The sequence below is a fragment of the Serinus canaria genome, chromosome 5 (genome assembly GCF_022539315.1).
Source record: "Serinus canaria isolate serCan28SL12 chromosome 5, serCan2020, whole genome shotgun sequence".
Classification (NCBI taxonomy): Eukaryota; Metazoa; Chordata; class Aves; order Passeriformes; family Fringillidae; genus Serinus; species Serinus canaria.
Window position 1 is genome coordinate 22433468 of NC_066319.1, and position 14483 is coordinate 22447950.

At 48.1% G+C, this 14483-nt stretch overlaps 1 protein-coding gene across 5 annotated transcripts in view; it reads left to right on the top strand.

Annotated features, from left to right (window-relative positions):
- The first annotated feature begins 5449 nt into the window (after nt 1–5449).
- The window catches only part of PRDM11 (PR/SET domain 11), a 48593-nt gene continuing 39559 nt past the window's right edge, over nt 5450–14483 (top strand). For 3 of the 5 annotated variants that reach the window (XM_030239729.2, XM_050975428.1, XM_050975430.1), the window contains exon 1: nt 6079–6268. The gene's annotated coding sequence lies outside the window, so the exon portion shown is untranslated. The other 2 variants (XM_030239730.2, XM_030239731.2) reach the window with 2 other exon arrangements.

Sequence of the window (14483 nt, forward strand, 5' to 3'; positions counted from 1 at the left end):
GAAAAACTGAGTGGGGTTCACAGGAAAAGCAGGAAAATAATATAAGGACTGATAAAAATATCTTTTGTTGAGAGATTTAAAGAGAAAATTTCATTAACTAACTCAGAAGGAAATATTTGGAATTGACTAGATAACAGCATAGAAAATATCTTCCCAGGAAGAAAATATCAAGAATGTATCTAAGCATAAAGAAAAGCATAAAAAGAACCAGTGGCTAGAAGGTGGATGCTACAGAGAATCCAAGCCCATGTTTATAATGTGGAGAGGACAAAGGGAAAGATAAATTCTGTACCTCTTGATTTCTGAAGATCAGAACTCAGTGTCTTTCTTAAAGACAACTTTAGAGTTAAGCAAAAGTTATTTGGCTCAAGCCAGGGTAGCTGCTTGTGATATATAGAAGTGCACATTCCTATGGACTGCCAAAACATGTGACGGGTGCCTAGAAACAAACCACTGAGTTTTGAAGTGCTTGTGAGTAGAGACATTCCTCGCTTTCCAGTCTTTGGGCCAACTACAGAGAGACCATTTCATATGGAAAAGCAGTTCTGGTTATTCATTAAAAACATACCAGCACAAATTCTCAGACCCTAGTGTTTGAAAAAAGCTTTGTATGTGCCTCTTCTAGTCCAAAAGATTTCAGGACTGGTCTTAGGCAAGTGATTTAATTTCTGTGTTTCTGGCTACAGTTTGACTGCTCATTCCTGCTGCCATCCCTACAGCCTGAGGCATGGGCACCAATCTGGGTGAAAGGATATCCACATGCACGGACCAAATACTATAACTAAGCATCTTTCTTCCCTTTTTTGGTGGATTATTTTTAAGCCAGTTCAGCTTTCTTCTTCAGCTCATGGTATGTGAATAGCCTTGTCAGCACAGCTAGGACTGGGTGGCCATGGCAGCACCCACTCACCACAGGACAGGAAATCCTAAAGACACCACTGCCTTGGAGGTGCAGATGCCTCCCTGGCTCATTGCTGCCATGGGAAAGGCCTTTCCTCCTCTCCCCTGACAGCATGGTCCCACCACCACCTCCTTTTGCTGATGTTGGCAATGGCTGGGTTGGGTATGCAGCTCAGAGGGGGCAGCCTGAGGGACTGTGACTGCTGGAGTGGCTCTAGCTACCTGCAGCATCATGGCATCTCTACCATCAGACCACACCCTCAGTCGCCTGTACAGCTCCACAGCACTCCCAGGAAGGGCTCCATACACTATTCTAAACCCCAGACAGGATCATCCCTCCCTCCCCACTGTCCCTGACAGTGCCTTTGCCTGCTCTCTTGTTAGCACCAGAGCTGCTGTGGCCACAGGATGGGCAGGCTCAGCCCCCCAGGAAGTGGCACAACTGCCAAGCCTGGAGAAGAGAGTAAAGGGTAGAAGGTTGCACCCAGAACTTTCTTGCTTACCAGTTGAAGTCAGCACTATTCATCAGCCTCCTTGGAGAATTGTTCATTAGGCTTAATCCAGTGAAACCCATAACTTCAAGGAGAGCACTGCATTGCTAAAGGGTTCATATTCTTCTACCAATAACAGTGGAAGACTGATGAGGAATGATGAGGAAAACCACCCAGCACTACTGGGTGAAGGCCATCACTGCTTCTATTGTACAGCAGAAATAAAAACACAAGCTGCAGCTCTGCACAGTTACAATCTCTTCAAAGAGCTCTTCCCCCACACCTCATTCAGTCCCACCCTGCTACAGTAATTTGTAACTATGGGCTTCTGGCCGAGCTTCCTTCTCAGTCATGTAATTTCCTTTTCTTTTGTGGGCCATTTTCAGATTTTCAAAGGGAAGAGCTTGTGTTCTACTTCACTATCCAATAACCTATGCATGTGGAAATGTCCTGATTTTGGTGTGGCTTATTAACAGAATTTTTAATGCTAAAAGATGTTTATCAGCTAGCAACACACTGAGAGCATCAGCTCTGTGGTCTTGTAAATTTGAATCTTTTCTGTGTGCCAGGGAAATGTGGCCTGGGTAATAGCAGTATGATTTTCCTTTCTGCTGGCAACTGAGCGACCTTTCCTGGAGGAAGATGAAGGTTGGCCCCAAGCAACTAGTTTCTCAGAGCTTGGGAAGCAGTTGCCTCTTGGTATTGATGTGGTTACATATGATGTTGACAATCTTAAATGAGAGAATACTCAGTGATGTCAAGGCTGCTGTGTGCTACAGCTTGCAGAAGAACCTGAATGCTTTCCTGCCTTTCCTTAGGCACCTTGTTGAAGACAGCCAGGCATCCCCCACCACCCCACCTCCAGCACAGGTCCTGCCTTCCACCCTCTTTGCAGTGTTGTGCCTGAGACACTGGGTGTTTTTAGGTAAGTTCATTCCACAAAATACATCCAGACTCCTCTGCTGCAGGGATCAGATTTTGCAGCTGACAGATGTACCTGCCAGCTCCCAGCACCTGGAGCTCTGAAGACTATTTAACTGAAGCTTGATTCAGTTTTACCCACTTTAGCAAGCATTATACTTTTACACCGGCTAAAAGTTCAGTAGATGAAACTTTTTGTCTCTGCAGGAGAATATCCAGTATTTCATGGAGGAACAGATTTGACAGTATAATACTGGAAAGTCAACACCTAATTAGACAGTCATTCTGTCAACACCCAATCAGACAGTCATTCTGAACTGATGTGCCATTTGTAAAGCTTTATTCTGAGAGCCTGTCAGACAGAGGAGAATTGCTGTGGGTGGTGGAGTGGGGGCTGAATGTATTTATTAAAAAAAAAATTAATCTTACATCTTCTTAATAAGTGAGGAGGCAGCTTGTTGAAGAAGGGAAGCCTTTTCAAGCCCCAAAGGTAACATTTTTGCAGACATTTTTGCACTGTCTTCCTTCCATAATTTGTTGCTATATAGAAAAGATACAAAATCTTCTTTATGGGGATTTTATCTCCTGATGGGATGGGCTGACCTTGGCTGGACACAGGTGTCCACCAGAGCGGTCCTATCACTCCCCTCCTCAACTACACAGTGGAAAGAAAATAAAAAACAACTAAAAGCTCATGGGTTGAAATAAGACAAGGAAAGATGACTCACAAATTACCATCATGGGCAAAACTGACCCAACTTGGGAAAATGAACTTATTACCAATCAAATCAGAGAAGGACAATGGGAAATAAAAACTAAATATTAAAACACCTTCCCCCACCTCTCCCTTCTTCTGGGTTGAATTTTTCTCCTGAGTTCTCTAACTCCTCCTCTCCAGCAGTGCAGGGGGACAGGGAATGGGGGCTGCAGTCAGTTCATCACACTTTTTCTCTTCTGCTCCTCCTTCTCAGGGGTATTACTCCCAGATTCTTCCCCTGCCCCTGTGTGGGGTCCCTCCCACAGGCTCGTTCTTCACAAACTGCTCTTGTGTAGGTCTCCTGCAGGGTCTCAAGTCCTGCCAGCATACCTGTTCAGGTGTGGATTCTTCTCTCCACAGGTCCACAGGTCTTGCCAGGAGCCTGTTTCCAGCATGGGCTTCCCAAAGGGTCACAGCCTGATTTGAGCATCCACTCGCTCCGGTGTGGGGTCCTTCAGAGGCTAAAGTAGATATCTGCCACACCATGGACCACCATGGGCTGAAGGGACACACCTTTGCCTCACCATGGTATTCTCCGCAGGCTGCCAGGGAATCTTTGGTACCTGGAGCACCTCCTCCCCTCCTTCAACTGACCATGGTGTCTGGAGAGCTGTTTCCCTCATATACTCTCACTCCTCTCTCTGGCTGCAATTGCTGTCGCAGTTTTTCCTTCCCTTTTAAATGTGTTATCACAGTGGTGCTTCCACAGTCGCTGATGGGCTCGGCCTTGGCCAGCAGTGAGTTCAGCTTGGATCTGGCTGGAGTGGGCTCTGTCAGACATAGGGGAAGTTTCTGGCAGCCTCTCACAGAAGACAACCCTGTAGCCTCCCCACTACCCACATCTTGCCACACAAACCCAACACACCTGACTACTAAACATATAAAGGCAACTGGCACACATTAAAGCAAGGCAACTCCCTCGCAATAAATTAGCATGCCTGTGTTAACAGGAAGACATAATAGCTGTTATTTATGTTGCATTTACATATTTAATTTTCTTTATAAATAAAAGCTTTATGCCTCCCTTTGAGCCTCCCATTGCAGCCTTTGACTGCAATAGCTACAACTAAACTATTACTCCAAATTAGCCTGGCATTCAGTGTGCATTTGATTTTTATTGTTTTTTTAGTTATTATTTTTCCTCTTGGTTCATTCATCAATCATATTTATAAACCCATTGTAGCACTTACTGCCAGTTGAGTGTTCTCACACATTTCAGCACACAGACAGAAACTGCAAACTAGGGCAGCTCTACTAGGATCTCTAATATTTCTGAGGAGTCTGAAGGTGTTGACAGCTTATGGTCTTTCCAAGGCAAGTGCAAGTGCCTCAAAGTCCATCTATCTGCAATTACTGGAAGGGGTAAAATGACACCGCGCACTTTTCCTCTGAGGAAGAATCCTCTCCCCAGAGGTTAGAAATGGGGAACAAAAAGCAAACTAGAGTTGGAGATCTGAGGACTGATACTCATTTGAACTTCCAAATAATCATCTGTGCCACTGGCTGCTTTTGCAAAGAGAGCTTATTTTGGAGCTGAGTTGATTACCTTCCTTGTTGTTTTGCCAGGCAATTTAAATTAAGTGACACATCAAGACCTAACCCTGAAGTTCTGCCACCCCACAATGCTCAGTGAGAGCAGTGGAAGCAGCTCCAGGATGGCAGAAGCAGGCCTGTATTTTGCTTGGGTTATATACTTTTTTACTTTTTGCCCTCACTCAATTTTTCTCTTTACACCAACTTTGTATAGTAGGCACTTCAGAGTGGAGAGTAACAAGAGAGAATTTATTTCTCAGGACTGCAGAAAACGGTGTTTCTCAGGGCTACAGAAAATGGGAAGTAGTTCCAAGAATCCAATCGGGCACATTGTCACCACAGCCCTGTTTGCATACAAGTCCATTGTCAACTAAAGGAACTGGAAAATTATGGCTATTTATCCATTCCTCTCTTTACCCCCCGTTGTGCCTCTTTTGGCAAAGCAGCTGAAGAGTTTGCATTGTTTCAAATTTAATGCTTGCAGATGGTTTTATTTAGAATTTGTTTTATTGGTGAGACATGCTTCCTCTGTTTATTAAATTGTGCCTACTTTTTGTCATCCGTCATGTTGTCCGCAATTTCAGCGCAGAGCTCGAGGGTAGGTTTGTTGTTACTGTTGCTGTTGGGTGGGTTACATTTTGGGGGGGTAATCTGAAATACGATCGAGCTCCGAGCGCCGGGGAAACAGCGGGTCTTCTCATTCACTTTTTCCCGCGGAAGGGCATGAGGCTCCCGCCGGGCGGGCAGGGGCGCGGGGTGCTGCCGGGGGAACGGGTGCCAGCCCCGGGGCAACTCCGCCTCCGGCCCCGGCCGGCGGGGGAACCCCGGGGCACGGCTGCGGGCGGGGGTCACGTCTGGCCGCCGTGCCCCAGAGGCGGTCGGCCCCGCGGGCGCGGGCGGGCGGCCGGGTCCCGCTCCGCGGGGCGCCGCGGCGGCTGCCGGTCGGCGGCAGGTGGTGGCCGCGGCAGCGCCCGGGGGTAGCCCGGCGGCTCCGCCGGGACGGGCCCCCTCGGTCTCCTGGCGGCTCCCCCCGCGCGGTGCCCGCGAGCCGTTCGGGCGGGTTTTGTTCTCCAGAGCCCCCCCGAGCCCCCGGCCGGCCGCGGGCGCTGATCGCCGGCGGCTCCGCGCGGAACTCGCAAGCTCCGGAGCAGGAGGTGGGAACCGCGGGCGGTTTGGACTTGCTCGGCTTCTTCTGCGTTTGTTTTTTGATGTTTCCACCCCCCCACCCCCAGCTGTATGCGGCTTTTGGGATTTGTTTTTTGTTATTTTTTTCCCCTCCTCTTTTCCCACCGCGGGTATTTGGAAGGAAAGCGGGAATGCCGCGGCCCCAGGAGAGGCTCGCCGGGCCGGGCCGGGCCGGGCCGGGCGGGCCGGCGGCGCCTCCCCCCGGTTCGGGGGGTCCCCGGGCTCGGCCCCCGAACGCCCCTCTCTTCCGTTCTCCATGTCATTTCCTGTGCTAATAAGATGGTGGTCACGGCCGGGAGGGAGGGAGCCGCCGCTGCCGCCTCCGCCGAGCCCGGCCCGGCCCCGGGACCCGTCCTCGCCTGGGACTAGCCAGCGGGGCCGGCGGGGTGGGAGGGCGCAGCCAGCCGGGCTCCCCCCGCCCCTCCCGGGCGGAGCGGGTCCCCCGACGCCGAGGCGGGCTCCCCGCGCCCGCAGTGCCGAGGTGAGTCAGCCTCGCTGGTAGCCAAGGTGGCCACGAAAATGGCTGCGGAGCGCGGGGGGGAAACCCGTCCCAGCCCGGGGGGGAGGTCCGGGCGAGAGGTGCCCGCAGCGGGTGGGGCGGCGGCGAAGACCCGCGGGCAGAGGTATCTCCCCCCCCTTTCCCGCCCGCCCCGCTTTTCCCCCTCGGGGCGGGCTGCGCGGGGCCCGGCCCGTCCCCGCCGCTCCCGCCGCGCCGCTCCCGCCCGCGCCGCGGCTGCGCCCGCCCGGCCCCCCGCCCCGCCCGCGGCCGCCAGCGGGGCCGGCGACTGACGCGGCCGGCGGCCAATGGGCGGCGGGGGCGGGCGGGCGCGCGCCACATTGGAACGCGGGGGCGGGGCGGCGCGGGGCGCTCCCGGGTGGCGGCGGGCCCGGGGCACGGACACCCCCCGGGGGACACGGACACCCCGGCTGCGGCATCGTTCGCGCCCCGTGCACAGAGCCCGGGCAGAGCTGCCCTTGAGCCGCTCAGCCGGGATGCTCTCTTAACTCGCGCAGAAAAACTCCACATGCACCTTCTTGGGCCTTCTTCCCTCTATGGGTTTGGGTTTTTTTTTTTTAAGTTACAGAATTTCTCAAGTTTCTTTGTAAATGGTGCTATATCGCTTATATTTCTGAGGAAAATGGAAGATGCCTCCAGACTCTCCTTTTCAGATCCCTAAAAAAAAAAAAAAAAGCTGGCCTGTGGGCAAAACTGTTGGCTCACTGTTGCTTCCTCTTTTTCCTGTGATTAATGCCTCTCATTAGTGGGAGGAGAACTGGCAGAACCAGCTTAAAAAAACACCATCCTAACTGTAAGATAGGATTGTTTTCCTGCACTGCAGGTGTGTGCAGCGGTTTGTTGAGCAGCAAAGGAGCCCCAGCCCAAAATATCCAGCAGCCCCTTGGATCCAGTCCTGCCAGCAAAGTTTAACTCCCTGTGAGACTGGTGGAGCACAAGCTCGCTGCCTGGGTCAGGCTTCACACCCCCTAAATTGCCATTTGTCTAATGACCAAGATTATAAGCAGTGAAAGTGGAAAGAGAAATGAGTCTCCTGACTTTCTGATGAATTGTGTATATACTGCTTTTGCTTTTCAAGTGCAAGCTGCAGTCAGAAACAAAAGTATTGAGATGATGGGTGTTTGCTTCTTGCAAGGCTTTCTTTTGGACCAAAGGTGCTCCTGCTCTAGAAGGAATAGTTTAGCACAGGGCTCAGTGGTGTGGAGCTCTTGAAATACATGCAGCCTGCAAAGAGCTCAAGTGTTGGCATGGCCAAGGACTGTGTTAGCAAAGGGGGGGTTGGCTGCTGGAACCACTCACCAGGGAGGATTTGAGGTAGCCATGGGAGATGCCAAAGTTTGGCTCTTGGCTGAATGCTGAATTGACTGATCTTGCTGCGGCATGGAGTAGCAGAACCAGGGCAAGTTGTTTTTCTCTCCTGCCCAGGAGTCATGTCAAAGGCTGCTGCTCCTTCCAGCTGTTTGTGGAGCATGAAGGAGGTCCTTAGGCTCCTGACTCTGTGCTGGCTTTGGTGCAGAGCTCTCTGGTTTTGGGATACTGGCCTGTTGTTCCTCTAGCATCTTTGTGGACCATGCATGAAACATGGTGCTTTCTGGTGCAGTTTGTGGTGGATTCTTATTGTGAGCCTTATTGCTCACTGATAGCAATTACTTGCACTTTTTAACAAGTGAAGGGGAGGAGTATTGTGAGGATAGTACCTGATTTTAAATAAAGAAAGGCAAAAGCAAGGACTTATTTAAAACCTGGTATTTTTTAATGGAACTGATGCAAAGTCCATCTTTCTGGGATGGGCTGGGGGCAGCTTGTTGCTCGTATTCCTTGCTGGAAAGTGATGAAATTGCTTGAAATTGGTAGGAGCAGTGTAAAGGTTGTGAACACTGCAGGAGGAGCCTGAAGCAGGAGGGTTCCTGTACTGCAGCAGGCTGGCTTTGTGATCAGGGGGATACAGGCATTGTGGGGAGTGGAAGTTGCCACTCTGAGTCAGGAATCAGTGTATATATCAATGAGGAATACAACAAGCCTAGGCAAGAGAGGTCTTTGGTCTTTTTATAGAGAGTGCCACATACACTTTGTCTTTCTGTGGGTTTTTTTAATATTCTTTTTTCTTTTTGTAAATTCTTTCTCATGCTGGTTAATTCCCAAGTGGAGTTGTGGGGGTTTTGTGGGGTTTTAAGTTGTTTTTTTCCCCATGTCAATTTATGCAAGGAAAGTGTATGCTTTTACCTAACTCTTTATTCTTAAAGTTGTTGTTAGCAGGGCCTGTCCCTTGGTGCTACTAAACCATTCCCAGAGCTCTTAAAATGCCACCTAATATTTGTGACATTTTGAGGTAGCATATTTAAAATCATTACTGCCAATCTGGTAGTGTTACATGGATGTAAAAATTTGCATGGAGAAACTAAATGTAGTCCCAAAGACAAAATGGTTTGGGTTTGTTTTTTTGTTTGATAACGAAATAGTAATGCTATAGGTTAACTTGGGGACCTTCAGAACAACAAAATAAGCTGCTAAAACTTGATGTGAAGACTGAACCAGTGAAAAATAATGACTGTTGTTTCCAGTGGAGTGAATGCAGGTGGGAACTTCTCATGCCTCCTCTGCACTGGGAATATGTATACCTGAGATCTGTGGTTTTCCTAAGTAAAGCAAAAACAAGCAAATATCACTTTTATTCTTCAGTTTGCATTGCAGCTTTCTGGCATTTTAAGAAATCTGGAGTCAGCTGGGTATGCATCAGGGTTTGCTTGATATATATTCTTGCATCAGTGCTGCGTTGTCTGATCTGCTCTCTCACCTGAGCACAGACCCTTCAGACCCCAGGGCTGGGAGCTGCTTGAGGCACAGGCATAGCCAGTGAAGGGGAGTCAGCATGTGCAATATCGTCTGGCACTGAGCAAGTGGCAGAATTCCTGCTGGTCTGCAGCTGGGCAGCCCTGCTTTGGGATGCTGGCTTTGCTGCTTCACGTTTCACCCCTTGTCATGCTTGTGGCATTTCTCATTGTGAGCGCGACTGTACAGCGCTCCTGCCTGAGGCTTGCTCGTAGTGGGTGAAGTTTCTTGGACCGGAGCTCTTGTGCAGCTGCAGACAGTTTTAGTGCCTCCTCTTGCACTGATGCCTCTGCAGTAGTGGAGTAAAGAAAGCTTTAATTTCACAGGGTTTTCTGTTCTCCCTATAACCTCTTCTCTAGTACCAAAAGTGCTTTTAAATAAAGTCTCTAGAGAAATGTTTCTCTAAAGCTACATAGTAAAATGTGGCTTTTCAGGAATTCCTGCTAGTTAAACTTGTCTGTGCAAGTGGATTCCAGTAGCAAGTCCAACCACCCTAAGAAAAGCAGAGGAGAAGGTTCATACAGCCCTGTATGTCATCTTTGGAAAGAAGATGAGGGGAAAGTGCTTTGGAAAGGGAAGAACTTTTTAGGTGCAGGAGGCCAAAGAGCAATGGAAAACAGCAATCCTGTGGCATATTTGAAAGGTAGAGGTAGCCAAGGTGGATGGAGAAGAAACCAGGGGAAGAGGGCAACACAAGTATCCCACGCTTGAAAAGTTTTTCTTTTTAATGCCCACCACATGAGGGACAATACTGGGAGAACTGAGGATGGAAAGACTGGGAGAATTGAGAGTAAAAAAGCAGAGATGAAGGGGAACATTTTGACTTGGCAACTAGAATGACATTTTCCATGTGGTATTTTAGATGTCTGGTCACTATCCTCTGCACCTAAGCTTTGAAGTTCAGCTAGAATTGAAGGTGGTACTAGCACAGGCATTTCTCCAACTTCCATCCCGAGCTCTTCACATAAGTGCAAGAACATATGTTTTTGCAGAGACAGTCGACCAATTCAAAATATTGACACTTAAGGCTTTGCTGTTGTGTTTCTTGGTCATGGCTCCATTTTTGGGGACAGGATAATTGTATCCTTCAGAGCTGTTGCTGAAAGGGCACTTCTCTCTGCAAGGCTGGGAGGCAGTACTTGGGCTCAGAACAGTTTCTCTGCTGTCAGAAGGTAAAAGCATTATAGATATAATTTAAGGTTTAAGCTGCAGAAACTGGCAGCCTCCAGCAGTCAATCAGTAATGTGTACTGCAGAACTGTTCCAATGTTTCAGTGCAGTCCCTCACTCACGGACAGCCATCAGCAAGGGGCCCATCAGAAGGGTCTGTCATAAGCCAAGTTGTCCAGTTTGAGCATGCGGGGATAAATGGCTTCCTTTCTCTAGCCCCTTTCTTATCCCTTCCTCAGGCTTTGGCTTTTCAGCAAGGCTGGTTTTCCTTCGCCTGTAGTGACTTGTCCCAGAGGAGGGGCTGCTGTACTAAAGCCTTGGCATCAAGCCCTACTGGGGTTGCCACTCCCTGCACTTGCCTTGCTGCCTGTGCTGCTCTCAGCTGGGGCTGGTTTCTGCCTGTGGAAACCTGGCTGTAGGTAGTGGGGGAGATGTATAAGGACTGAGTGATAAAAGTTCATGGGAGGTGATGTGGGGGATTAACTCATGGAGCAGCTCTAGGGTTGCTGTAATTAGCTGCCCTGAGAGTCAGCAGTGCTCCTGCTTTGCGCAGTGGGAGCTGAGGCACTGAGCATCCTGTGCTGGTCCCCCAGCCAGCTCATCTCTGTGGCCTTCAGAGCACTGGTTCCAGGCTCCTGACTATGGATCAGGGTGTCTAGGACACACAACTCCAGTGGTCCTCCACTAACACCCTTTCAGAGTGTTGAAGGCTGCTAATTGGAGCTGGTATTGGTCAGGGCCACCAGTCATTTGCAGGCTGATAATCAATATGAAATATTTTCTGTGCTTTCCTCTTTTAGTACAATGAAGCTTTATTTTGAAAATGTATCATATAAACTGCATCATAATATTCTGGGTGGAGTTTAATGTGGACCTTCAACTGCAGACTTGAAACTAAGTGTTCACAGCATCTTCCTTGAAAGATCTCCTGAGTTTGACCCAGTATGTTCCTCTTTACACCTTTCATTTGTATAAACCTTGATTTCCTCATGTCTGTGTATATCAAGGGGATTTGCTGTTGTTTGGGTTTTTTAATTTCTTTTCTTCTGATGCTGCTGGAGTACTGGTCTGCTCTTTCTTTGACTTGGAGACTCCTTGCTTGGAAATGCTAATGAGAATGCTAAATACACCGCAGTTTGCAGAGTACAGCCCTCTTATCAATTCAGGGGAAATTAATGAAAACACTTGGAAATGGAGGAAAAAAATCCATATTAATGACACATAAGCATACTTTTATGAGCAATAAAATATGTTCTCTGGTTGTCATGTTTCACACCTAGGCTTGCTGATTATTTTTTCCGAGATCAAATTAGTTCAATCAGCTTTTGAAGACTAGAAGCTTTTAAATTACTAATTTTCTCTTCCCTTTGTGATTGTAAAGACAACATTATTATGTATGGTGTGTTTGTTAGTTGCTTTTTTTCCCTGAAAATTCTGCCTCAGGTCACCACTGGGGCCGGCCATTATGTGTAGAGGTGCCTGACCCTCAGCACAAAGTCCCACCAGCTAATGCTGCATTGCTGTTGCAAAGGTGGTAGCTCCAGGACAGCAGATCCACTTATTGCATCTCCTGGATGTGCTGAGACAGATGCTAATGTGTCCTCTCTAGCTGTAATGGAGTTAACTGGTGATTTGCTGGGTGTTTTTTTTAACCAGGTCTCATTACTAGTCAGGTGTTGAGATGTTGCTTTTGAATTCTTCCAGCATAGTTGGTGAATGTTTGTAGTCCCTTAGTGACTTGCACACATGAAGTCATTCTGACATGCTCCCTCTGCTTTTTGAACTGGAATTGAATGAGTTCTTGGGCTCTTTCCGTGCTTCTACTAATCAGTGTTTTAAAAATGTCCATAGTGTAAAGGACCAGCTATTTCTGTGTTACCCAGTACCTTTATGTAGAATATTGCACATATAGACCAGAAGTGCTTGGCCCCTGCTGGAAATGTTTTTCTGGTTAGCTGGGTTAGGATATACAGGGTCTGAACACCCCTCTCTCTGTATGGAAGGGAATGTGCAGATCAAATTGTGGTGGTGGTGAATTCAGCACACGGATATCTGGTTTCTTGGCAGATCTGACACTGGGAGTGTCTGGACTGCTGCCTGCCCCAAGGAAAAGGGGGTCGGTGTGACCCATGCTCAACCACTACTCATCCAAGCCATGTAACATGAGTCCCTAACCTGTAGACAGATTTACCAGCTCTGAATAATGTCTGTTGTGCTGTGAGATCCTATCTTCCTAATGGCCTGCAAGAGGGTACAAATGAGGAGAAATAAATACTGCTCTTGCTTTTGCTTCCTCTGCATTTTGTGGAACACTTGATGTGTTCTCATTTTGCCTGCTGTGTTTGTTAGTGCTTTTAAAGGACTGAGCTAGTTGGTCAGAATTTTGGGAACAAGTGAAAGTAAGATCTGCTTCTACCTTCTCATTTTCTCCCACATACTCTTTCCCTATTTGCTGAACAAGTAAAAAGAAAGGAGCTGCCTGTTGTGTCCTGAAGTCCAAATAGAGTGAAACCACTGTAACAAGCATAGAGGAACTGTCCTGTAACATCCTTCCACAGAAACAGGCACCAACTAGATAAATGGTGCCAAAGCAGGACTTTATCTTTATTTTACATCTGTATTAATGGGTCCCAATGGAATGGGGATCCCCCTGCACCAGAAACTGCCTGCCTAGAGGTATTGGTGCTCCAGAGGCTTTACAGTTTTACCTTTGATTCCTGAAGCTTTTGAGTTGGCTGGTGGGAGGGGGCATTTTCAATAATCAGGTGTCTCGTGGAAGTCCAGAGGTCTCTTGTAGGAGAGGAAGTTTCTCATCAGCCTTTGGGGTAAAAAGCTTTGGGTTGTGATTTGTAAGAATATGCTTGAGAAACTTTCTGTCATGTGACTGTATCAGGAGTGAAATCGTGTTTTGTGATTCCTGACAGAATTTAGCAGCAGTCTTATAAAAAATCACTGGTGTATGTAAAGGCAGACCAGCACTTGGGTGTTGCTGTTGAGTGAGTTGTTGGTTTTGTGCAGGAAAAAGGAGCTCTGGCAAAATGTGCTGAATTTTCTGAGTTGTTGGGGCAGTTTGATTTTAGTGGATAGCTTGGCCATGGCTCACAGATGTGTGTGCAAGCCTGTCCATCCATTTGGTCTTCTGACACCACTAAACATTCACCAGTGGAAGAAAAAGCATGCTGCAGGTAATCTTTCTTTTTAAAAGAAAAGCTGGAACTTCTGGAAAAGTGTTGAGTGAAAGGCTGTCTTGTTAGAAGATGGATGTGCTTTCAGAGGGGCTAATTTTGACACTAAGGAAATATATGTAGAGCTGATTGCTGGCCAGGTGCCAGTGACTGAAGGGCACCAGAGGCTGAAATGCCAGGTAGTGCTGGCACTTCAGCCTATGACAGTTGGGTTGCATGAATTATCCCTCTGCCTTCCAGCTAATTTTATCCTGTTGATTTTTCATGAATCATTTCCTATCTCTGTGGGTTAGAAATTAAAGTGGAAGTTTGCTAGCCAGAATAGCCACATCTGCTATTTAGAAACTAATGTCTGGGGTTTGTTTCCTGCCCACCCCCACACCTTCCCTTCCCTTTCCCTTTTTACCTCCATCATTGTTGAAATACATAAATCACTAGTGTTTTTCATCTACAAAAATTTTTAGGCTGACCAGCCTGCACAGGTGCAGGAGTCTTCTGGGTGCATGTGACCTCCCTGTGGCCCTGTGGGCAATGGGGCAGCAGGCAGATGCTCAGTGCTGTGTGGCAGGGTCCCAGGTGCACAGTGATGCTGGCAGGACCTGACCAGGACATTTTGAGTTTCCTACATGTGCTTTATAAAACATTAAAGACACTCCAGTGTCTTTTCCCTCTCCCAACACGGCAGAAGAGCAGGAGTGTGACAGTGGCCCAGCCTGTTACATGCCTACCAAACACTTCCTCTCTCCAGCTTTTTTGTCTAACCATGAATGAGAGTAAAAAGTTGTTTGGGCAGTAAATTCACATCTCTGCTTCCCTTTGTTGAACTGTGTGCCCTTGGGGCTGACAGCTAGGCCAGCAGCAAGGGAAGGATAAGTTCATTGTTCAGAAGTTGAGTGCTACAAGTCAGGATCCAAGGACCCACATGGGAGTTGTGTAGCATGGGGTCCTGTCAGTGAGCAGTTTTGCTGGCAGCTGTGCTAAGGAAAAAAGGGCATT